General features: G+C 47.9%; 1 long non-coding RNA gene across 1 annotated transcript; it reads left to right on the forward strand.

The window, feature by feature from the left end:
- Positions 1–22,892: 22,892 nt before the first annotated feature.
- Positions 22,893–24,747, forward strand: LOC121831739 (uncharacterized). Its single transcript, XR_006075286.2, has 2 exons — positions 22,893–24,152; positions 24,324–24,747. It is a non-coding gene; the product is annotated as an uncharacterized LOC121831739 (long non-coding RNA).
- Positions 24,748–26,089: the final 1,342 nt, after the last annotated feature.

Here is a 26,089-nt window from a genome sequence, read left to right on the forward strand (position 1 = left end):
CCTCTCTTGGCCCTGACAAGAAGACAGAAAGGGGCCGGGCGGTGGTGGCGCACGCCTTTAATCCCAGCACTCGGGAGGCAGAGCCAGGCGGATCTCTGTGAGTTCGAGGCCAGCCTGGGCTACCAAGTGAGTTCCAGGAAAGGCGCAAAGCTACACAGAGAAACCCTGTCTCGAAAAACCAAAAAAAAAAAAAAAAAAAAAAAGAAGACAGAAAGGGGATTAAATGACCAACATGGCTTATCTCCCTTAAAGATACGGAGGGCTGCTAGGAACCTCAGAAATGCTGGAAACCTCACAGGGTATCTCTCTTTGCAGCATACTTTTAACACTTAGAGAAATACAAAAGGGAGGAATTCGCCCATTCACTCAAGAGAAAAGTATCAAGTTTTGTTTTGCCACATTTTCTCCTTCTCAGTCACAGGTGCGCGCGCGCACACACACACACACACACACACACACAGGGTGGGGAGAAAACAGAGAGACAGACAGACAGAGGAGAGAGAGACAGAGAGAGCTTGAAATAAAGCAATTCAATCCAACCAGACTTGGATTCAGCTCCCATCGCCCCACTTCCTCAAGTGCCCCACCCCTTAACAAGTGCATGAACTTAAATAGACTTGAACCTTTGACCAATCCTCTGTGCTCCAGTTTTGACATTTATGGGCAGAATAACAATAGTACCGATTGCATGTATTATTTCAGAATAAAATAATGCAAAATAATGCTGGTCACAACAGCAGCTGTCCTGTAGGCACTCAGTGAACAGCAGCTGAACTCCTGCCGTTGACTCTTGAATTTGGCAGGTCTTTATTAAGAGCCAGGCAGCAGGGAACAGGCAGAGCCAGATGTGGACATGTCCACTACTGAGTTCTGTGTGCTAAAGACTCCATCTCGTGGGACCAGCAGCAGAGGCCTGAATGGGCCTGGACCATGAAGACAGGGAGGGAGGAGCAGATAGATGGGATCTGGCTGATGGTGAGAACTTGCAGAAAGAAGAGTTGGTACTCTCCGCCTCTTTAACTGAGCATCACAGTCCAAGCATCCCTGATGCTTGCAACTGCCTAATTTTCTCATCACCTCTAATGATGGCATGACATCACCCGGCTTCCAGGTGTTGCGTTCTCCTTCACCCTTCCCTCTCATTTGACTTCTCAGTTGTCAATTTGGAGCTATTACAGGCATCGCTACAATAAACACGCACCTGACAGTTCTTCCTCTTGGGAATTATTTCCGTATCACACCCTGGATCAAGGGCTATGGGCACCGTCTGCAACTCCTGCAGCTCACAACCAAGTTGCTGTCAGTGGTTTCGGACACCAGATGTTATAACTTGATGTAGTTTGTCAGAAGAGGTGAGCGCAGAACTTCAGTTGTTTAACATCAACTTATGTTAATGTGGTTTGATGGGCAGAGCACCCAGTCACTAGGCGGGAGAGGGTGGGGAGGCTGGGGAGAAGGAAGCTTACCTCCTGAGAAACAGTCACGGGGTGGTCTGAAGCAGGCCTAGGCCTACAAACTGACACTCACTGTGGCGATGATGTGAGTTTCTCGTCCACAGCTAGCTGGGCAGACAGTTAACAGAGTAATAGTCATCACTGACCATATAGATGCAGGGGAAATCGTTGCTGTTTCCAGCGCTGACTGGCTTTCGTTTGTTTGTTTGTTTGTTTGTTTGTTTGTTTGTAGGAGGATGGCAACTGTCAGGCAGAGATCCTTTACTCTGCCCCAAGCCCTGTGGAGGGCAACTGATGCCAACTACTTGTTGGTTTTCCATTTCAGAGCGGCCCCTGTTGGGCTTGTTGATTTGTTGTTGTTGTTTGGCTATAATCTATGGTACTAGCACATTTCTCATGGATGTGAGAAAATCCCTGAGGCTGGATCATTTATAAAGAAGAAAAATGTTTGGCTCGTGCTTCTGTGGTTACAGGTTTGGAGCCTGGCACCAGTACCTGCTTAACATCTGGGGAGCCCTCTTGATGCGACAACATTGTGAGTCAGACAGGTGTGCCACCCCAGGTGAGTCTTCCTGCACTGTGCCATCATGAGGTCCAACCCTCAGGACCTCACCTAATCCGAGTCATCTCACCCAGGGGACATCTCCAGACACCATCTGTGTGGGACATTGCATTCTCAACACACGAGTTTGTGGGGGACACACAGTCAAACCACAGCACCTGTGAAGCTCACCTGGAGGATTCAACCTGGAGGACGTCCTGAGCTAGTGGAGGAGAGGCAGGGGGCTCTGCTCCTCCTGGGGGCCCCCACTCTTCACCTCATGTCTGTGGGCAGCAAGAGGACAAGACCAACCGGCCACACAGGATCTGGCTTTTCCAGCTCTGGGAGTGGCAACCCTGGAGAGGGGCAAGGCAGAAACCCCAGGGAGGGGCTGAGACCATACCATGTCCCTGGCAGGGCAGAAAGGGGAGCTGGTGCCCAGCTGCCCAAGACCATGGTGCAGGAACCATAGCCGAGCCTTTGCAGAAGGATCAGCCAGGCAAATGAGGGTGGTGGCGCACAGTGTGAGAGGCACGTGCAGTTCCCCAGAGGCCCAGTGTGGGACATCAAGTGTCTGAGAAAGGCTAGTGTGGGTAGATTGAAGAACTGTGGGTTTCAGTGATGGGTGGCCACACCGCACCAAAGCCGCGTGAGACCATCCACCCTTGAGCAGACCCATTCTGGGCACCAGGCTAGACCAGGCAGTTCACAACAGGAAGCATGTAACGAAACCATGACCTCAGCTTCCATCCACCTTGAACACCAGCTGCTACTGTGTGCTACCCACATCTGTTTACCATTACAATGAGGAGATAACTGAATCCGGGTACTTTATAAAGAAAAGAGGGCCATCCAGCTCACGGTTTAGAGGCTGGAAGTCTGAGTGGCATGGCTCTGGCAGCAGGCTCCTTGGCCGTGTCATATCATTGTGACTACTATGAAACCCACCGGACAGACAGGAAAACGGCACGGGGTAGGGGTGGAGACAAGTTGCTCTCACACGAACTATCAAAATACCACACAACTACCCTGCTCCCTTCTGACGGTCCCCTGGCACCTGACTCTTAATGTCTTCACACTGGGGACTGGGCTTCTAATGCAAGAACCCTTGGGGTACACTCCAGTCACACCCAAACCATAGCGATGTTTGCACCCCAGAAGCAAAAGCATTTGAAATCCCTGTGGAATTGGGAAGAAGGGAGGGAGCAGCAGAGACTGGAAAGAGATGACGTAGGAGGAAGTGAGGTGGTGGAAGGGTGTGTGCTGGCAAGTGGTTCCTCTCCCTCCCCTCCCCCAGCCCCCACACAGTCAGTGATGAACTTGCTTTGTGGAAAACAAGGCTCCGATGGAGTCCTGAACGGCTGTGGAGTAGACTGGGGGAGTCCTGTAGAACCCACCAAGGGTTGTGCCACACCGCTGCTTTCTCCTGGGCGTGCCCATCCCTCTGTGTGAGTGTCCTGAAGCAGGAATGAAGGGACTTCAGCAACATACGGCCTCTATCCAGGTCTCCCTTTCCCCACTCGGGAGCTACAGTGCTGCTGGGCAGGCCATTGGACTTCACAGCCTCCTTCCTATGGTCGGAGCAGCATAGCAGAGTACTGAGTACCTAGGACCGTTCTGTAGACAAGGAGCTACCACGGCAGTGCCCTGTACGGGTATGGGCTAGCTAGTGACAACAAGAATGGAGGGGTGCTGGTGACTGTAATGTCCAGGGCTAGCTAGCTTCCTGCTGTTGTCACGGCTCCTGTTCCCTTAGCAACAGCAGCAGGCCCAGCCATGCTGGTGAATCCATGAGTTGGAGGTATTTTTTTTTTTTTTTTTTGAGGTAGTTGCCACTGACATTTCCTCCGGCGTCCCTTAAGGCAACAGTTCTCAACCTTCCTAATGCTGTGATCCTTTAAAGTCCCTCATGTTGTGGTGACCCCCAAGCATAAAAGTGTTTTTGTTGCTACTTCGTAAGTGTAATTTTGCCACTGTTATCATTCATAACATAAACATCCATGTTTTATGATGGTCTTAGGAGACTCCCATGAAAGGGTCATTCAACCCCCAAAGAGGTCTCGACCCACTGGTTCAGAACTGTTGCCTTAAGGTGATATGATACAGCTTTGACCAGTGGGGCTTAAGAGAGAGTGTGCTGTGAGGGTTTCTGGGGAAGTTTTTGTTTGCCCCGATTAAAAACAAACAAACAAACAAACAAACAAACAAACAAACAAACACCTAGCTCTGCTTTGGTAACACCTCACCCCTGCCCAAAAACAAAAACAATAACAAAAACAAAAACACTAAAGGATTCTTTGTTTGCCATGAACCTTACGAATGCAGGCAAGTACTCTACCTACCTCAGAGCTTCGCGCACAGCCCAGCACTTCTTACTTTTTATTCTGAGACAGGGGCTCACTAAACTGCTCAGGCTGGTCTTGCCCTCTGTAGCCCTGGCTGACCTTGAACATGCTAGTCTCCAGAGTAGCAACGGTTACAGACCTGTGCCACCGGGCAGCCCTGGCTGGCATCATATGACTCTGAGAGATAAACATGAGGGAAGAGGCCAAGGGAGTCTGAGTCACTGGCCTGGCATTTATGAGTCCCTGGACCTAGCCTACCAGCTGCCTGCTCTAGGCTCTCATTATAAAGGAGGAGAATAAGCTGCTGGGTTTATGCTTCAGTTACCTGCAGCCAAAGACATTCCTAACAGAGCCAACACTGAGCTGCTCAAGAGGCAAGAAGTCCAAGTAGACGTGCAGGCTCTGTGAGAGCAGACCTTGCAAAATCCTATGTTGTCCGTTTCTGTTCCCCCAAGCATCCTAACGTCTCCATCCCTAAGAGATGACTCTGGGAATTTCCCTGCTTTGCCTATCAGAGCTCAGCTGGTAACAAAAATAAAAAAGAGGCCATGGTGGTGTTCAAAAGCAGTGAAAATGGGACGTTCAGAGAAACTAACAATGAAGAAATAGCAATGGAGGAAAGTGGGGGAGCGTTGAACCACAATCGCTGCCACCCTGCAAAATCCCCTCACTCCCGTGGCAGTTCACTCCCACCGAGTTCCCGAGGATTCCAAGGACCCCCGCTTCCCGTCTTGCTGCATGGCTCCCTGAGGCCCAAGCTGACTCTTCCGTGGGCTTCCTGCAAGTGACAATCAATTCTTAGTTATCTTTTTAGCCCCAGTGCCCAGCTTGGGGCTGGCATGGGTTAGAAGCTGAATCTGGAATGGGTAAGTGGATGCAGGACTTCCCCCGAAAGCAGGAGCGGAGCTGTGGGCTGTGAAGACAGCTGTCCACCTGCAGTAGAGCTGAGGATGAGTCGGGGCTGCGTGGGTGAGCAGTTGCCAACTGGGTTCAGAAATCATATGATGGCCTTGGGTGTTTTTGAGACAGTCTCGCAGCTTTGTGGCTGGTCCCACGTGGTCTCCTCTTCCAGTGTGGGGCCAGCTGCGCTGCCTTCACAGGACCCGCTGTCGTCCTGGGGGCCGCTTCACATCCAGCATGAGGAATGGGAGCTGAGATATTCCTGCCTTTGGGTCTGGACACTAAGGCATTCTCCCCCTCCAGTAAGGCTTGCCACATTCACACTGCAGTCCTCAACCCAGGGTTTAACTCAGTCAGTCTGGGATGGGGCCTGAGCACATTCGTTTCTAGTGGGCAATGACTGAGCAGGGGCTGCGCAGAGCAGACTAGACTTGGCAGAAGGTAGTGAAAAGGAAAAAGAAAGAGAATCAGAGCCTACTGGGGCTATGCCACAGGTGGAAACACAGGTCCAGAACTGCCCCGTATTCTCCAGCCGACCCCCGAAGATGACCATCATCTGAAGCCCACCCCTGAACACGGCCAACATCTGAAGCCCACCCCTGAACACGGCCAGCATCTGAAGCCGACCCCTGAACACGGCCATCAAGCAGCTATCTAGCTTTAGCTTCAGAAAATGAGACCAAACTTCCCACAAAACTGCCTTGATGAGGTTTCTGAACACCCAGTTCTTAGGGAAGTTTGGAGGAAATATGGGAAACGGGGTACCTACTCAGTTACCCCTGACCACAAGCAGGCTCAGCTATCCAACACAAGATACCATACGAATACACTCACTTCCTACATTTGCTGGAGCCAAACTGCCTTATTCTGTTTAAAAATATATATTATTATTACTTGGTTTTTTGAGACAGGGTCTCACCATGTAGCCCTGGCTAGCCTTGAACTCAGAGAGCCTCCTTCCTCTGCCTCCGAGTGCAGAGATTGAAAATGTACGCCACCCCACTCCACCCTGATAGCCTTGTTCTAAAGGTGCACTACCCAACACTGTAGTTAGAAGAGTGGCCAGACAAACGGACATAGCCCCGAAGTATGAAGGTGCCAGTTTGCCCAATCCTTGGACATAGAAACCCAGGGGGCTGTTTCTATCAATCAGGCTCAAGAGCCAGGCTAACTCAGCAGCAAGGCAGCACCCTGGTAAAATCAGAGCAGACCACATGACCATGGGTGGCTGAGGAGACGGTTCTGAGCATTTTCCACCCACGAATGTATGTATGTCCCCAGCAGTGCATGTGTCCTTCAAAATCTATGCTAAAACCCTGACCTCTGTTGGCTGCGCCGCCTTTGTTCTCCCAAGGAAAGGGGCAAAGGGGTGAAGCCCTAATTGGCAGGTGGATACAGCTGGTGGCTGCTCCATTTTCACAGCTCTGTGAACAGAGCCCCAGCTTCTGTTTGCACGAGAGAAATTTCGAGATGACTCAATCACAGGTGACGTAGCCAAAGAACCGCTGTGGTCAACATGGTGCCCTGCCTTCCACGGCAGCCTGCAGAGCCACCCAGATTTGAAAGAGGCGCTCTGGGGGTCAGTTCCAGCCCAGCCCTCAGCTAGGTGTCAACAGAAGTTAGCTGGCTCCCTGTGCTGGGCGTGGCTTGGAGTCTGCTGAGCAAGCACATAGCACCTTCCTGGGGGGCCGCCTTTACACACTTTGGCCCAACCTGATCTCCCGAAGCTAGGGTTTCGTAAGAGGCCAAATTCCAGGCTGGGGCAGAATAAACAGGAGTCCGTGGCTAATGATTGCTGAGTTGGCCTGGAATGTAACTGACCACACATATCAAGGGACTTTGAGACCCTATCTGACCCCACGCCAACTGTTTACAATGAGACTATCAGACAATCGGGGGCTTCCAGGTCCCCATGGCATCTGATGGTGGCTTCCCTGTGTCCTTTAAAAACAACAGAGACCTACCTCTTATCAACTGGGAGCTCTCTGCCCTAACTGCTTAACAAATAAACAGTATCTTTCCGCTTAAAACTTTACGCTCATCTAACATTTTGCAGTCTCCAAAAAGATTGCCAATTCTACCCTGGTCTCAGTTTTGGGAGAGGAGGGTTGGCAGTCAGAGCTCAGAGAGGGCAATGACTTTCTCAAGGACACACAGCCAGGAGATGTCTGGGCCAGAAGTTGAAATTTTTCTACAAGCATGTCAGGTGAGAACAGCGGTTATATTTGGTTCCAGCCCAGGAGATAATCCCCACACACACACCAGAGTAGAGATGTTTGGCCTAGGGTTGGAGGGAATGGGAGGGTCCCAGTGTATTTCCACCTTGGTGGTACAGAATATTGCCTCCACCCTCTGTTTAAATGTAGCCACAGGCCTTACAATTGCAGTGTCTACTTCCCCTCTTTTTGAGGGTACTGGGGACCAGACCAGGACCTCACACTTCTTAAGCATGCACGCTCTGCTGAGCTCTACCCCTAGCTCCACTGAGACATCAGTGAGCAGTCGGCAGGTAGACAGCTCAGTTTCTGGCCTGCCACCATCCTGCCGTCTAGATCCCAGCTTTTTAAACCTTCCCCACGTGGGACTTCTTTGTACTTGAGAAGCTTTTAAAAAAGAACATGCACATACATATATATGTTGTTTTATTTTATGTGTATGAATGTCTGGTACACATGTGTGTATGTGTATTGTGTGTGTGGCTGGTGACCTTCAAAGCCAGAAGAAGGTATCAGATCGGCTGTAACTGGAGGTATGAATGGCTTTGAGTCATCATGTGGATGCTGGGAATTGAACCTGGGTCCTCTGAAAGAGCAGCAAATGATTTTAACCACTGAGCCATCTCTTTAGCCCTTATACTTAAGAAATTTTTATATAACCTTAGGTATATAAATTGAGTTGAAAAATCAAGCATTTGTTGATTGTAAATCATAAATAAATTTATTTTAAAATAATTCTTACCAAATACATACACAAATAATTTTACTATTGCTTGAAAATGTGCTTGTTTATTCTTACACAGAACATTACTTCTTGGCTGGATAGCTGATAACAGGGTATATAGAGCAGCTTCAGTATTTTTCAGAGTTGGTCAATATTTTGATTTTATAATCGTCAATGCTGAGGATATCAATCCACATAAATAGGTAGTAAAATATGGCAGAATAATGCTTAGGGCCATTCCAGAGCTTGCTGGAAATTCTGTCTGAATCCCAAGCCAAAATTCACAAATTTATTTATTTTTATGAAACTCAAGAAGGTAACTCAAACAGCAAATTTTATAATCAAACTTTCTAACACATCATAAGCCAAAGCTGTACTGATTGGCTACGAACATGCTGAGCCATGACAGGTGGAAAATCTCCAAAGTCTTTGTTTTATGTAATTAAACCACTCTGTTTCTGCAAGAGAAGAAAGCTTTGTCTGTACAGTAGGAACACAGGGCAGCCTCAGCTCCGAGCCGAGGTGTTCAGACATCAGTCACTGGCATTGTGTGGAGTGCACACATACACGGTACAAAGTGCCCGGAACCAAGTCTGCAATGAGGTCGCCATGCCAGAAACACCACACACTCCTTACTCACCTGATTTAACTCTGGTCCTTGTGTGATCAGAAATCTTTTACCATTGCCAGACTTTATTGTGACCCCACATCCAGTTACCAGACTCAAAGTAGGGTGTCCAGTCCTGGTTTTTAAAGTGACGGCTAGACGACAGTGACTATCACTAGCCACCAGAGCTGGGCTAGATTAATCTTTTCTAATCTGAAAAGAGGGTGGAAAGCCCCCGTCAGTCTGCAGATCCCAGCCATGCTCTGGAAACTGCCATTGGGTGTAAACTTCCAGTTACCTGGATGCTGCTCAGCTGCTGAGGACCAGGGACCAGCACGACGTGTGCCCCTTCCCCAACCCCATTGCCTTGCCCTGCTGCCCCATCATGGCACCCCCAGGCCTCTGGTGGGTGCCCAGCTACGCTGTCTAGTGCAATCAGCTGCCTCACTGGCCCTGCTTCCTGTAGGTGCTGAGGGGACCAGGGCTCTTGCAAGGCCCAGGTAGGCAGGCTCCCTCAGCTGCTTCTCCACACCTTCCTACTTGTTTATTGTTTCTCCTGATTAATTCCAAGTTAGCACTGGAAAGCCCAGTTTAGATTAGATTCTGCCAGTTCTCCAGAGCCAATTTGTAGCTACTTTTAGCTTGATTAATTCTCAGGCCTTCCTGCTTCCATGACGACTGCTCTGTGTGTGTGTGTGCGTGTGTGTGTGTGTGTGTGTGTGTGTGTGTGTGTGTGTGTGTGTGTGTGTTGGGAGTGGTTCCTGCTTCCATGATGACTGCCGTGTGTGTGTGTGTGTGTGTGTGTGTGTGTGTGTGTGTGTGTGTGTGTGTGTTGGGAATGGTGTCTTCCGGGTACCCACACTTTGCTACCCTCAGGGCAACACCATGTGAACTGACCTTGGTTTAGTTTTCCACATGTGGAAACTGAGGTTGGATGATGCATGCCCAGCTTGGAGAGGTGGGGGACAATGAAAGCTGCCTCTCAGAGGTGTGGCAGCCAGTGGCCTCCATCTCCCCCTCTACTGACCCCTACTCACAGCCATGCCACTGCAGAACTGGAGTCACTTAGGACCAACAAGGCCACAAAACCACCCCAGGCCTTGCCTTCCCAGTTGGAAATCCAGATTCTATGGCATTCGAGCAATTTCTAATCCAGGCCGGTAATCTCCTGGTCACGTTAGGAAAGCGCAAAGCCGTCTGGGTTTGAATAACTCAGTGAGCAAGCAGAGTGACTTTAGAGACCCAGCTGCCCTGGAATGCATTTCCAAGCAGGAATTAGCTGACACAGGCAACGTCAGCTGGAAAAACAAGGTCCCTGGTGAGGTGGCCCAGAGGTTCTCACTGATTCTCTGGCTGGATAGCACAGGCCAGCAAAGTCATTGCTCCTTGGTGCTGTCCCAATAGATACCACATAGCTGGTGGGGGTAACAGCTTGCTCAGTCCTTAGGGCTCCTGTTGTCATTTTTAGGAAAGCAATTACGGTCTATCACTCTCTTTAAACCTGGACAGTAATAATTAGCCAGGCCCCAGTGAGAGGCCGGTTACCCTTGACCTTGGTTGCTCAGTGAAGTGACCCATGTGGGTCTGTGCAATCCTTTAATCCTGACCAGCAGCAGGGCTAATGTGGGAGGTGTTTAACAGAGAAGAGTTACAACGCGCATTAGTTCATTTCACAATTTTCCAAGCTTCAGGTGACCTTGAGGTCAAGAGCAAAGAACTCTCGGGTAAGGATCAATAAATCAGGGCCCAACATCCAAATATGGCCCACCCATATTTTTTGTAAATAAAATTTTACTACAGTACAGCCAGGCTGCCTGCTTATCTATACATTGTCTGAGGCTGTTGGCCCATAATAAGTAGTTTTAGGTTCAAACACTAAAATACTCCCTCCCAGATCCTTTACAGACAGAGGCTGATGGCCTCTGCCCTACTTCACAAAGTTTAAATTACTTAGCCACCATATTTTGACCTTTGAACTTGGATGGGTGTGGCTCTGTGACTTGCCTGGGTCTAGGAACTGAACAGGGAGTGCTGTACATCACTTCCCGACAGAACTTGTGGAGGTGTTCCCTGATGTATGCTGTAGTTGAGATCTCAAGTGTCCCCAGAGCCCCAGGTGGCCAGCCTTTGCCCCCAGCTTGGCAACATTGGGAGCTGGGAGGGCATGAGAGGAGCCCTTAGGTTACTGAGAGTGTGCCCTCAAAGGCTATTGTGATCCCTAGTCTCTCTTCCTTCATTCCCAGCCAGAGCGTGGATGGGCTTCCTCGGACACACATTCCTACCATGATGCACTGCCTTGCTACAGCCTCAGAGCAACTGTCCTGAATCCTCCAAAACCATGAGACAAAATAAACCTTCTCTCTTTGTAAACTGATTAGCTCAGGGACTTTGGGACAGTCATGGGGAGCGGACTGGCACAGCACAGGCCTGCTTACTAGAACCACCAGGTGGTCAGCTTGGTGTACAGTGACTAGAGATCCCTTCAGATCACAAAGGATGTTGAGCATGAATTGAGCATGTTTAAATCCCTGAGATTTGATCATTGTTATGAAAACATAGGTTTTGCTAAGTAATTGGCTTATTCATACATTTTTGTTTTGTTTTTGCTAGAGTTCAATATAAGGTATGTAAGATGTTTAGAACAATGGCTGACATGTAGAAAGTACACAGTAAATGCTAATTAAAATGATTCTTGTCAATTATTATTAAGAAAATGTGCATTATTTTTCATATATTATCTCATTTTCAACTTCACCGTGCTATTTTTTTAATCAATTCAATGGATGACTTTGAGACTTTCATCTCAGTCCTTGTCAATTATATCCTCCAGAACTTAGCTCACAGTGTGACACAGAACAGGTACTTGGTCATTGTCTGGCCCACATCAACTGAAACTTGGGGAAAAATGAAATTAGGATGAGCTCATATCTGGGGCAGATGCCTTTTCAAAAGAAAGATCACAGATTTATCCATTCTTCGTTCTGAATTTCAAACATACTCTGTGTGTACGATGTGTGTGTGCATATATATGCATGTGTGTGGTACTGTGAATTTGGTGTTTTTGTCACAGCATGCCTGGTAAGGTCAGACGATTACCTGGACTAGGTGTTTACTTCCTTAGGTGAAGAGTGTCTTGTTCTTTGCTGAATGGGCCAGGCTGGCCGGCCTGTGAGCTTGCTGATAGTCTTCTATAGCTCTGCCTCCCCTCTCACTGTAGGAGTGCTGGGAGTTCAGACCCATGCTGCCATGTCCAGCTTTACAAGGCTCTGGTGATCTGAACTCAAATTCTCATGGTTGTACAGCAAGTACATTTGATGCAGAATATTATTTTAACGTGTGTTACTTTTGTTTATGTTGCATTTGTTTAACTCTGTGAAGCTGTGATTCTTTGCCTGTCTAAAACACCTGATGATCTAATAAAGATCGGAATGGCCAATAGCAAGGCAGGAGAAAGGATGGGCAGGGCTGGCAGGCAGAGAGAATAAATAGAAGGAGAAATCTGGGAGGAAAGAAGAAAGAGCAAGAGAACAAGGAAAAGAGGATGCTAGTGGCCAGTCACCCAGCCACACTGCCAGCAGGAAGTAAGAGTGAAAGATTACAAAAGTAAGAAAAGGAAAAAGCCCAGAGGCAAAAGGTAGAGGTGATATTTTAAAGTTAAGGAAAGCTGGCTAGAAACAAGCCAAGCTAAGGCCAGTCATTTATAATTAAGAATAAGCCTCCATATGTGATTTATTTGGGAGCTGAGTGGTGGGCCCCCCAAAAGAGTAAAGAGGAAAAAAAAAACAACAACACACATTACCTACCAAGTCATCCCCCCAGTCCCAAGTTATAGCACTCTTTTCTCATCCAGATGTTTTAAGACAAACAGTTTCCCTCTATAAAGAGCATTGATGACAAGCCAACCATCAGTCTAACTGAATAGTTCTGAGCACTGGATACCAGAACCACATTACCTAGCTCTGCTGGCTAGGCGATGCTGGGCAAATGGTTTTAACATCTCTGTTAGTTTAGTTTTCTCACCTGGAGGAGAGTACCGGTTTCATATACTGTGAGGATGAAGTGAGGCAATGGGTAGAGGTGCCACCAGACACTGAGTGAAGTAATGTGATCCCAGCACCCAGGAGGCTGAGGCAGGAGGATGGCAAATTCTAGGTCAACCTGGGCTACAGAGAGACTGTTTCTAAAACTAAAACAAAAAAGAGGAGGAGGGGGATTTACACTTCCAGACCACTGTAACCTGAGGAACACAGCTGGTGGATGTGCTGTTCCCATGTGTGGGAACAGCTCCTGAGAATGGTAAATCTGGGAAGTGATGCCTGATGGGAAGTTATTGCCCTTAGAAGGAATTAGTGTAGTTCTCATGGGACTGTTCTTAGTTCTCCCTCCCAGCCTGGTGCCATCCACCATGAACCCATGAGCCATGATGTTCCTAAGGGGGTCGTCTCCAGAGACAGGACAAACGAGGCCACGTGACTGAACTCCTAGCCCATAAAACTGTGACCGAAATTTAAAAAAAAAAAAATCATTTATAAAGTATCTGGCCTCTGGTAATTCATTATAGCAAGGAAAATGGACTAAGACATACCGAGCCCTTGATAAATGCTATTATTGTAACTCAGGACATTCAACAGCACTCTGATGCCACCCTAGCACACGATGTCTGTACACCCTTACCTCAGAGGCCTTACCAGCCACTGAACTGTTAACCTATAACATCTACCCCACCCTCCCCACCCTCCCCACCCTCCCCATTGTCCTCACCGTCCCCACCGTCCCCACCGTCCCCACCATCCTCACTGTCCTCACCATCCTCACCGTCCCCACCGTCCCCACCGTCCTCACCGTCCCCACCATCCTCACTGTCCTCACCGTCTCCACCGTCCTCACCGTCCCCACCGTCCTCACCGTCCCCACCGTCCTCACCGTCCTCACCGTCCTCACCATCCTCCCACTTAGAAACTACAGGCTTGCCCCCGAGCTTGGATCCCAGCATTCAGTCTCCTCAAAGTCCGGAGTTGGTCATCCCTGCAGTCTCCAATGTCTCTGTTGACCCAATTTCCACACTGCCCTTGTGGACCCAGGGTCCTTAAGCATCTTTCTTAAGCAGGAGTGGGGTGGGGGAGGGAGTGCATCCTGGCCAGACTGAGCCTGTGTATTTTCATCTTCAGGCTTCAGCTGTTGTTGCCACTGACTCATGGGTTAGTAAAGATGCAAGACCGTCACCCTTCCTTGTGACACCTCCTCACACAGCTTGTAACTGGCCAGAGCATGGGTTTCCTGAGGAGGCTCCCTGGGAGGAGCTGCTGTCTGTTTCCTCTGGACTTCCGTCCTCCATTTCTTATTCTCTGAGCTCCTCAAGAACCAAAGTCCTGTGCTTTCTTCCAGTGTGTGTGTGTGTGTGTGTGTGTGTGTGTGTGTGTGTGTGTGTGTGTAAGAGAGAGAGAAATTCTTCACATGGGGAACTGTGAACTCTCTGGCTCGATGATCGGGAAGGTTATTATTTCCCACGATGCACTGTAATTCACACTACTGAGCAATAGCAGAGAGTCAGGCATTCAGCTAAGCTCCTTAGGGGCACTGACTTGCATTATGCTGGCAGTCATCCTGGGCAACGGATGCTTTTTAAAAATCATTATTTGACAGAAAAAGAGACTTCAGCTCAGAGAATAACAACTTGTAGGTGTGAAAGGCCAGATGTGCCCCTGCCCAGTTGACTCTCACGCTGTGCTTTCTGGTGCTTTCCAACCACCCTGAGTGAAAGAGACCTTCTTAAAATGCATCTGCTGACTCAGGTTCAGACTTAGCATTTCTAAACAAAATCCCATGCTTTAAGTTGTGTTGATCTAAATTATACTATGGCTTGTAGTGGGTAGTTGTCCAGTCTATGACCTTGAAGCACCGCCCCTAGAGATGCAACAGGCAACTACTCCACCTGCCTATGACCTTGAAGTACAAGTGCCTGGGGTGTGGCCTCTCAGCGACCCTTAAGACCTGAGATGCACTTAGGCAGGTCTCTTCTCTCACTCGTAAGTTTTTGGAGATGGGACTGAGTCAGGCGACCAGAACAGCATTCCAGAACCTGCAACTATTCTGTTATGTACAATGAGTTTTCACCCTAATAAATTCCTTTACTTGTTAAACAGATTCCGTGGATTTCTCATTATAATGGCTCCTCCTGACCTATTAGGCTATTCAGTACAATTCTTTCCTCAAAGAATTTCCTGAAACACGATCATGGAAAAGATTTGTGGCTTCAAGTCCTGGGTCTGAATCTTAGCAGTTACCTCATTATCATGACTTTGGTGAACTTGGACTCTCAGAAACTTGGTTTTTTCATCTGCAGGACAAGGATAATGGTGCCACCAATGAATGGCTGCAAAGGAGCAGACATGACAATGCCTTGGGAAAGGGCTCTCCACGCACACCGGAAGCTGCTAGTGTAACACAAATAAAACAGTGGCTGGAAACAGCTTCCACGGATGGAGCATTGATGGGGTCCTGTGTTACTGCCATCCACCCACTTTTCATTCATTTCCTTGATTTTTTAAAAAACCATTCCTCTAAGGAGAAAGTTTGGGGGCCAGGGGACACCACAATTTGTCTTGCCCTATTCGAGACCCTTATTATCTTAGAGCTGGAACCTCATAGAAGAGTCCTCCTGGTATTTGATACTCACAGACTGATTCTTCCAAACCCCTTCCATCTGTGGCAATTAGATGACCTCAGAGGGAAGCTTGGATCACCTGCAGAAGAGCATTACAAGCAGACAGGAATGCTGAGCAGAGCCAGTGCCCACACTGAATCCTCAGCCATGATGGCCCAGCACAGGGAGGGAGAGATGGCTTCAGTGGAGACTACTGCTATGGCAGGTTGACCTATTTCCCATCAGCCCCCTTGATTTGCCCTCTGCAACACACTAAACATGTGGGCTATGAATTATTTCCTCCTCTTCCCAGCAAATACTGCCCTCACCTAGTCTAAGCCTCCCTGACACTTGGTTTTGAACAACAGAATCTGTCAAAGTGACAGGTTTTAAAATATGGGCAGCTTCTGCTTTCTCCCACTTGAAAGGCAGCTTTGGGGAAGGACCTTGAAGGATGGAGGCCATCTTGGTCACTGAAGCTCCAGTCTGTTCCAGGAAAAGGCATTTACATGAATACTCTCAGCTCCACTGTGTGGAGGGAGAACCATCCCTCTGAGCCCAGGCAGTCTACCCAACGGTGAGAAGTCAGCCATATGCAGGGGTTGTTATTTTAGGGCCCTAAGGCCTAACATATAGAATGGCTTCTGCCCAGCCACTGAGAAACAAACCAGCAGACAGTTCTTGTATCCACAATTTTCTAGTCTCCCCTTCCATTGTACACCCACCAAGTATTTCCTGTGTCAGCCGGTGGCTCCAGGCTCCTTACCAGCTGCACAAACATCACAGGGAAACTTGACAGAATGCAAATTCTCAGCACCACTGCAGCTCAACTGAAGCAGAACTTTCGGGGTCAGGCTAGCAGTAGGTCTGAACAAGCCAGGGTGAGTCTACCAAAGAGCTCAAGTCTAAGGCCAACAGGTATGACCAACAGTTGTCCTCACTGCTACTCATGTTAGATTGCCCATCATCTTTGAAGACAGGCGTTGCTCTGGGCTTACCCCATCCCCACTGGATAGTTTTGAACAACAGATCAGGCCCTGGCACCTGTGATATCAAAAGTGTCCTGTCCTAATTTTGCTGAACAGCCATATGGCGTGGAAGAATTGAAGATGGTCTTCATGATGTTTGGGCCCACTCAGAAAGTGCTTCAATCACGGAGAAAGGGCTCACCAGGGGATCTGGTCACAGTGCAGGCTGATTCAGTGGATCTGGGTTAAATCTGGTATTAGACATTTGTAATAAAGTTATCTGTGGTAACCCCAGAGAACTGACTCCAGGAGATCCATGGGTTTCCAGATCTGCAGATGCTCCAGGCCCCTTTGTAAAACAGCATTGTGTGAACATATAACACGCACAGCCTCTTGTGCATTCTTTGTCATCTCTAGATTACTTACAACACCCAGGACAGCACAGATGTCACATAATGACTGCTGTACAATAGTGTGTAGGGAATAATGACAAAAAACAAAACAAAAAACCCACAAAGCCTGCACATGCTCAGTATGAACACAATTGTTTTTTCTGAATCATGTCAATCTGTAGCTGGTTGAGTCAGCATAGCTGGAAATACAGAAGGTTGTGTGCTCACTCCCAGATGATGCTCACTCAGTCTTGCAAACCTTAGTAGGAGCACCAAAGCTCTAGGGAGTCACAATTTTATGTGGAATGTCTTAAAAAGCAGTTGTAAATGACACATCTACACTATAAATGCTTCAGCCCGGGGCCACTACATAAAGTTCTAGTGAAGTGGCCTCAATGTCCCTCTTGCAGTCTTCAAGGAAGACTCCCTGTGGCAGATACCATCTAAGCTTTGCCCTAAAAGACGGAAAGAATTTTTGCTCAATAGACACAGAGAATGATGTTCTAAAGCAAAGAGACGGGCTTTTTGTTAAGAAACCCACCAAAAGCCACTCTGGGGACCTGGGGTCTAGCTGGGGGCAGAATAAAAAAAGGGAAAGGGGGTCAGAAACAGTTTGTGGCTAGAATGGGAACAGGTTTGAACACCAGACTAAAACGTCCAGGTTTTCTCCATGGGTCGTAAGAGACGTGGAAGCTTCTTTAGTGGGGGTAGGACACCTCTGTGCAGACACAGCCTGGGGTCCACATAAGCGTGGACACAACTGCCCTACTTTTCATGACAAGATTTATATCCCCAAACAGAGGGATGCCAGGACAACTTGGGGGCCTGGAGTTAACCATGACACACCCAAGTGGTGGGACTGGCCCCTCCTCTGCCTTGCAAGAGGATGTCTTCTGGTCTTTTTGAGGCATTGTCCCAAGGAGGAGGAATGACAAGATTTCTACTTAGAGCAAGCACAGCTCAGCTCACGTGTTTCACTAAGTAATGTTCCCCGTGCTAGGCTGAACACAAAAACGCGTGTGATGGAATTAAAAGCTCTACTGCCCGGCTACCAGTGGGCCGCCTGGGTTACTATGGAAAATTCCTGATTAAAGTCAGCAGAAGAATTTCCTACCTAGCGACTGTTATTAATAGCAGCCTCAGCCTTGTGCTGACATTCAGGATTTGGTCCTTTAATGTGTCACTGCACAAGCAGGTGAATAAACCCGCCCCCCTTTTTAAAAGCAAAGAGAATACACCTACCTTTGCCAGGCTGACTACCCTCTTTAATAACCCATGAAGTCCTGATCAGTTAGCATGAGAACAGGACAGCAATCATGAAGTTATTTTAACAGGATTATTAAAAAATTGCTTGAGTCCTGGGTGTGTGTGTGTGTGTGTGTGTGTGTGTGTGTGTGTGTGTGTGTGTGTGTGTAGCACAACACTCTCACTAAACTAATTAAACTCTGTGATGTGTCCCTTTGTCCTTCTTGACATTGTTCTGGTTCACGCTGCTTGAATGCTTGCAGGAGGATTGGTGCCAAGCTCTCAAAGGAAGAACTCAAAACAAAAGCAGGGGTCCAGAGAATTCCTGGCTGGCCAGCAAACTGAGAGCAAGCGACTTCGGATTGGTCAGCACGCTTCACTTGTGATCATATCCTGCCTCCAGGAGAAGATGAAAACAGGGAGCCGCTGTTTGAGTTCCAACTCGGGGTGAGCTAGGAAGTGGTATTGTCCTCACCATGACTTCTATTCCACCCCCACCCCAAATCACACTGTTTTAGATAAAGGCACCACACCGACAGGGGCCTCCCATTTTCTATGCCTCTTCTGCTCCATCTCATGATAATTTATGTCTTTCCCGCTCACACTAGCTATTCCCGGAAGCCCCTGGCAGCTTCCTGAGACATCTTTACAGGCAAATGGTTTATTTTGGGCCTGGTGGGGACTAGACAATGATTAATGGATGGGAACTTTGGTTTTCTGGCGAGAGAAGCTTCTTTAGACTGGAGAGACCTTTGGGTATTGATCAGGCTCACATCAAAGCCAAAATGGAAAACAGAGGGTGTGTGTGTGTGTGTGTGTGTGTGTGTGTGTGTGTGTGTGTGTGTGTGACGCAGGCGGGTGGGCACACATATGCCTTGTGTCTGAGCATGAATACTATGGCCTTATACTCTTTCAAACTAATGTTTCTGCTCCTTTGGAGTTTCAAGGAACACTCCACTTTGCAGCTCTTTAGCATTGATGAGGCCATCCTTTACATTTCAAAGAACTGTGGCGCACAGATAAAAACATACAATCCTACTCATTTCCATTTAAAGCACCTTACAGGAGCACCTGCCACATGTGAGATAGTGATGTCTTAGCACGCTTTGGGTGAGCAAGATGAAACCGATAGAGGTGCCTCCCGACTTCAAGGAAATTAGACTGTCCTAATTTAAGAGGGGAATCGGTGTGATGAATGGCAGCCTGCTCACGGTGATAAGCCCTGACATTTCCATTACCAGCCACGATATGCAAAGTGCATGCGTATGTGCCTGTGTGTACACGGTTCGAAGGCTGTTCTTATCTCCTGCCAGTGGCTGCTGGTGGTCTCAGATTGCTTTCCCACTGGTTCCTCCCACTCCATGGAGAGAAAGGCAATCAGCTGGAGGCACGGGAGATTGCCAAGGAGGAGCGAGCCGGGAGACTGACCAAGAAAGCCTGGGCTTTGTGGTAACTTAGACCATGTCAAATGGGAAACAAAATGTCCGTTTCTCAGAACCACTGATGGTAATCTCCAAGGTTCCTTTCTCCAGTGCCCTCGTGGCCAACTCACACTGCCTGTGGCATCCCTTCCTCTCTTGTCTGATGCTTCCTTTCTCAAACCCCATGTGCCTCGTGCAAAGGAGGCAGGCCAGGCTGCAGTTGTGCCTCGCTGTCCTCTGCCCTCGGCCCCTGCCTGGTGCCCCGGCCTCAAGTGTCTCCCGCCCTAGGGCTCTTTGCAGAACTTGTCCCTGTGTAGAGGAGGGGCTACAGGGAAGGGAGGCTACCAGGAAGAGCAGCAACCCCAGTTGGTACTTCCTGTTTTGAAACCCAAGGACTTGTTTGCAATCAAGGATGGGTGGTAGGGGTTGGCAAGACAGTTTCCAGTGTGCCCTAAGGACTGTCTGTGGCATGCAGTAAGCATGCCTGTCAGGGGGCGCTTGAACTTGTTACTCAAGTAACAGTATGCCTCCCTCTATGGGTGTGCATTGTCCTATACACACAGCAACGATGGCGGCATGTGGTGGTCTGACCTGGGGGAGGGGAGGGGGCCTGCTGGTGATGCTGATCGACCTATGAGCTTCCTTCCTCATCTCACAGAGAAGGAGCTGTTGGAACTGAGAACTTTCTGCTTCCTGCAGCTCACCTGAAGTCAGATGCAGGCTTCTTGACCCTGAAACCACAATCGCCAGCGGCTCCGAATCTCGTCTTCCCCATTCATATCCTGGCCTTTCTGCAGTGTCTAGTCCTTCTGCAATCAGTTCAGAATGTAACTCTATGACCCAGGCCTGGGTGGCTAGACTATGACATCACCTGACCAGTGTGACTGGTTCAGGGATGGGCTGTAAGCTAAGCTAGGGGATAATTATAACTCCATCCATTAAGCACTTACTGTGTGCCAGACACGTAACATTCAGCATTTCAGTTGACTCTCCCAGTGGCCTTGTGGGCTGCTCAGCACTCTTATTGCTAGAGGGGCTAAGGAACTTCTCGAAGGAACTTGATAAGGTCACTGTCTGAACCTGACTCCAGGACTCTAAGTCGGGACTTAAGAGTGAGAGTAGACATCAAATAGTCTGTGAGTGTTTTCTTCAAGGAGCTTTTCAGTTTTCAGTACGTGTCTTCCAGTGAAGCTGGCTTTATGGCGACAGAGGCCAGCCAGGGAAAGGAGGAAACTGCAAGGCAGATGGCCCTCTGGAAATTTGGGAGGCCTTCCTCTCCCACTCTCCCCAGCAACATCAGGGCAGCGTGCCTGCCTGCCCCTGTGCTCTCCTCTCCTCTCCTCTCCTCTCCTCTCCTCCTCTCCTCTCCTCTCCTCTCCTCTCCTCTCCTCTCCTCTCCTCTCCTCTCCTCTCCTCTCCTCTCCTCTCCTCCCCTCCCCTCCCCTCTCCTCCCCTCTCATTTCCTCTCCTCCCCTCTACTCCTCTCCTCTCTTCTCCTCCCCTCTCCTCCCCTCTCTTCTTTCCTCTCATTTCCTCTCCTCCCCTCTCATTTCTTCTCCTCCCTTCTCCTCTCATTTCCTCTCTTCTCCTCTCCTCTCCTCTGCTCTCCTCCCCTCCCCTCCTCTCCCCTTCACTCTCTTCCCTCCCTCCCTCCCTCTCTCTCTCCTTCTTACTCTCCTCCACAGATGACCACCATGTTATACATCTTGATACATTCATCAGTTTCCCCTGAAACTGATGTGGACTCTTTATTAATGTGCATTCATCATAGTGTGAAAGCCGCGAGCTCCGCGTCTTTGGGTTCAGAGTGAATCACAATGGGGTCTCAATCATCACTCACGCATGTGATGGTCTGACCTAAGCGAGGAAGAGCCTGTTGTACCCTGGGATCCAGATCACAAGGGTCAGTGGTAAGAGCTGCATAATCTCTACAGGGCACAGAACTGGCTGAACTGGCCCTGATGGGACTGTTGGGCTCAGAAAATGACACCCCAAGTGAAGCCTCAGAGCCCAGCTGCTCTTTGGCCTTCTGTCCCTCTTTGGCCCCCATATCCTGTCCTGATGGAAGCCTTATGTACAGGAACTTCTTCCAAAAGTCAGTCAAGAAGTCTAAAAATACTATTTTAACTCTTCCCTTCCTTTCTATGTGACAGCAGACTAGCAAACCAGTCAAGACCCTCCTTCCAGAGGAGTCCTGCCCGATACCAGAGAGGAAGAAATGGTAAAACGGAGGGGCCCAGAAGGCTCCGAGCAGACAGGTTTGGTTGGGTTTCCTACTTGGCCTGTTAGCAATAATTCAGACCCATTCACTTTGGTATCTTGCTGTCCCTACTTTATAGAGTCTAAGCATAAAACTGGACAGTTCAGTCTGGGGGCTTAGAGTCCTAGTATGACCCCTGTGCCTGCAAAACTTTGATGACATCAGCGTGTTGGCCTTTCTCTTACTAAACTGTAGTTTGTTGCCGGGGTGTCTGCCGAGACTGATTGGCATGAAGTGACTGCCCACTGCTCCCCTGCTGGGAGGATAATGCCAGGTTCCAGGTCTGTGGCACGGCACTCTTTTAGTCCTGCGAGGAGTAAACTGAAGCTCATTTCACTCATTTTCCTACTGAGAAGAGCTGAGAGTACCACTTGGGACTATTGGGTTAATGTATCCTTCTAAACACGAGCACACACTATTGCTACATCCACCGTACTGCCTGTCTTCCTCCACACAGTCCCTTGTCAGTGGCGCACTCTAAGTCTAATAAAATGATCACCAATCAACTGACTTCTGGTTTCTTTAAAAGCTTGAACATACACACGGTGTGGTGTTTTGTGTGACATCATAAAAGCCCACAGCAACTACTCAGAAGTGATCAGCATCACGAAGGCAGGAGTGTGGCTGACGGCTGTGGTGATGGGAGAGGGGAACTACAGTTCAGGTTGTAGGGTTTCCCTGTGCTACATGGAATGAATCACGAAGATGGATAGTGGTAATGTTTTGGCACGTTATGAATGTATTTAATATCACTTGAAAAACATATTGGACAATACTGACTTTGAATTTTCAAATTACTTAAATCTATTTGGATTTCAGCAAATGAAAATAAATTGAAGAAAAAAAAAAAAAACCCCTACAGTGTAGAAAAGTGTCAACGTGCCAGCCTATGATAGTGATCCTAGAAAAATCTCCTAACAGGAAAAATACACAGTTTAAAACATTGAAAAATACCATTATTTCAAAAAAGAAAGTCTTGGTCTGGAGAGATGGCTCAGTGGTTAAGAGCACCGACTGCTCTTCCAGAGGTCCTGAGTTCAATTCCCAGCAACCACATGGTGGCTCACAGCCATCTGTAATGAGATCTGGTGCCCTCTTCTGGCCTGCAGACATACATGCAGACAGAACACTGTATACATAATAAATAAATAAATCTTTAAAAAAAAAAAAAAAAAAGAAAGTCTTCATGCTGGGTATGCTAATTCACGCCTGTCATTCCAGTATCTGGGAGGCTGAGGCAGGAGGATTCAAGCTGGAGCTTCATAGAAAGAATCTGTCAAAACTTAAATGTGGTCTTCTGCTATGAGCAATAAGGAGTGAACAGGAGAATTAGTCCTCACCTCTTCCCTCCCTGTTTTCCAGTGTTAAATTGTTAATGACGAGGTTCTTAGCCTTTTCTGCTTCACTGACAAAATTCATACAGCCCTTTAATATCATTTCTGTATTAAGTACACTCAGTGCCCAGCACTGGTCCTGCATCCTGTACTTCAGAATTTGCTTTATGTCTCTTAAGAATCATTAAAATGATAGATTATATCTTATTTGTACAAATAGTTTATCATAATAAAATATTTTCAAACAACTTGCCATTGGCTTTTTCTGATCACAATTGTTTTCTGAATATAAATTTTATATCCATCCATTCTGGAGAACTTAGATGAGCATTATTAGGAGCTCAAGTTACTAAAGTTACCATTTTGCCACATAGAGAATTGTTGATGATCAAAGATCTGGTTTATTTCCATTAAATTTTTTTTTCAAAACAGAGTCTCATTGTGCAGCCTAGGCTGACTCAAAGTCCACTATCCTCCTGCCTCAGCCTCTCTAGTCCCTCACAATTTATATACATGTATATTTGTTTCCTTAAAATAAATAGTATTTCATATTAAATACATGGGCCATTTTTCATCTTTTGTTCCAGTTTCTCCTGAGAAATTAGTATGTTTTTGTGATATGTATAAATAATATATGTACATATGTATTATAACATCGTATTCTTTTTACATTTCAAGCACTATCATGGTTTGCTACTAGAAGGCTCAGAAACCATATGTACGGTTTTGATAAGCACTGGACTCACCAGATGGCTTGTTTATATCCTAACCATCCTCCTGGTCTTAGCATATTCAATCTGTCTTCCCCTAACCCTACTTTGTCCTCTGCAATTATCTAGCTTATTGTAGTATTGTGGTGCACATTGTTCTAAGAGTGCAATTTTTTATCTAATATTATTCTTGTGATACATTGATATGAGCTAATTATATATTACAAGGATGATTGACCGGAATATTAAAATTTTAAAAAGTGTCTTGTCTAATCTAGTGCAGATGACAGCAGAGTGGAAGGGATCAGTGTCAGAGAAAGAGACAGACAGACAGACAGAGAGAAAGCTGCTGCAGCCTCCACACCTGTGGCTCTGTCTGTCACTGAGAGTGTGTAAGTTTATCTGCTGTCTTCTGATAAGTCTGAATGAGTCATTTCTCTCCAGCTTGTGCATCTGTCAGGCCTCTGGACCACTCCCTGGACTCCAGAGCTGGGTCTTTTCCAGAGGTTTTCTTGTTTTCAGTGGAAAGACCCGAACATGACTCTGCTGCCTTTACCTTCCAGGGTCTCTCCAGAGCACACCTGGACACTTTCTGAGTTGGTGCCACCCCACCCCCCCAGAGGACACCTGGACACTTTCTGAGTTGGTGCCACCCCACCCCCCCAGAGGACACCTGGACACTTTCTGAGTTGGTGCCACCCCCCCCCCAGAGGACACCTGGACACTTTCTGAGTTGGTGCCACCTCCCAGTGTGGAAAGAAGAATGAACTCCAGAGATGGAGAGCAAGGCAGTGATGCCATCCAGAGCAGAACTGAGGTCCCCTCCTCTCTCCATCTGTTCTCAACAACTGTTTCTGAGGACTGACAGGTGTCAGACCCACTGGAGGCTCTGGAGACACAGCAGTGACAAGGCTGACACAGGGCCCCAGGACTTCAGACTCACATTCTATAGGGACAGGGTGCAAAGAAATCAGGTGAACACAGAAATGTTTAGACTGTGCCAAGTGCTGTACAGACTGAGCGGGGCCGTCATGCTGGGGAGGGAATGGATCGGGATAGAGAAGTGGCGGGCAGGTCTCTGAAAGTAGGTGGTATGAAGGGTCTTGCTGATGAGTATGCACAAGAGATTGTTTTGGAGGAGGGTGCCTTCTTGGCTCCTGAAGGGGGCTGGGTAGAGGCGTGGACAATGAGCTTAGAAAGAGGAGCAAGATTTCCTACTCTGTCACCCCAACTCTGGTTCCAGAAGCTTGCCATGGATGCAGATGTGTTTCACATCAAAGACCTCAACTGCAAGGTCAAGGAGCCAGTGAGCTGACCTGCTCCTCCCCTGCCCACCCCAAGCCTCCACCCTTTCTTGCAGGATCACCTAGCCTTATTTTAGCTTCCAGCTAGCTTTCCAACTTTGCCAACACCTCCTTCATGAAAGAGGAGACACATTTATCTTTGTGGTGGGGACACACTGGCCAGGGAGAGAGCATGGCAACAGGAAGGAGCAGGGGCTCGGGAATGAGGAGGGGCTAGGTTGGAGCTTTAGCCAAATCCTAAACTAGACTCCAAGTTCAGTCAAGAACACCTGGCCATGGGATTAAAGGTGCGTGCTTCCGCCTTTAATGCCAGTACTCGGGAGGCAGAGGTAGGTGGAGCTCTGAGAGTTCAAGGTCAACCTGGTTTACAGAGTGAGTTCTGGGACAGCCAGGGTTAAACACAGAGAAACCCTGTCTTGAAAAAGCCAAAACAAAATAAATCAAACCTCACCTCTCCCAATTAGGGTCCTATAATTAAGTAGCCGCATCACCTGTCCTAAGAACTGACATGAGGAGAAGAACAGGCACAAAACTCTTCAAATGTGAAGGTGCTCCTCCTACCGTTTTATGTCTTATTAGTGAGGGGCATGTCTTCTGGGCACACCCATGTGGAGGATTAAGTTTTCATAGTGAATCTACTCCAGCATTGTAATTTCCCTGAGCCTTAAAATCCCTTCATCAACTCTAAGCCAAGGGATATCTGTCATCTTTAGCTTCTTCTCAGTGGGCCATCTTTTGACAAACACTTGAGCCAACCACTCAAATGCTTGGTACCATTTTTAACTATACAAGCTACAATATCAAACCTAGAATCTCTGTCATTGGGCTGTATCAACAGGCTTAGCCTGATCCAGTTTTCTGTTCCTTCCACCGTTACCCCACACCCTTGAAATTCATTCCCACACATATTCCCCATGCTTCTGCTTGAATGAAGCAAAAACTTAAAAATGTTTAGGTGTGTAGCATGCTCCAGAGTTTTGTGTCTTAACATGTGACACAGATCTGATCCACAGCCCTAGGCCTAG

The sequence above is a fragment of the Peromyscus maniculatus genome, chromosome 8 (genome assembly GCF_049852395.1).
Source record: "Peromyscus maniculatus bairdii isolate BWxNUB_F1_BW_parent chromosome 8, HU_Pman_BW_mat_3.1, whole genome shotgun sequence".
Classification (NCBI taxonomy): domain Eukaryota; kingdom Metazoa; phylum Chordata; class Mammalia; order Rodentia; family Cricetidae; genus Peromyscus; species Peromyscus maniculatus.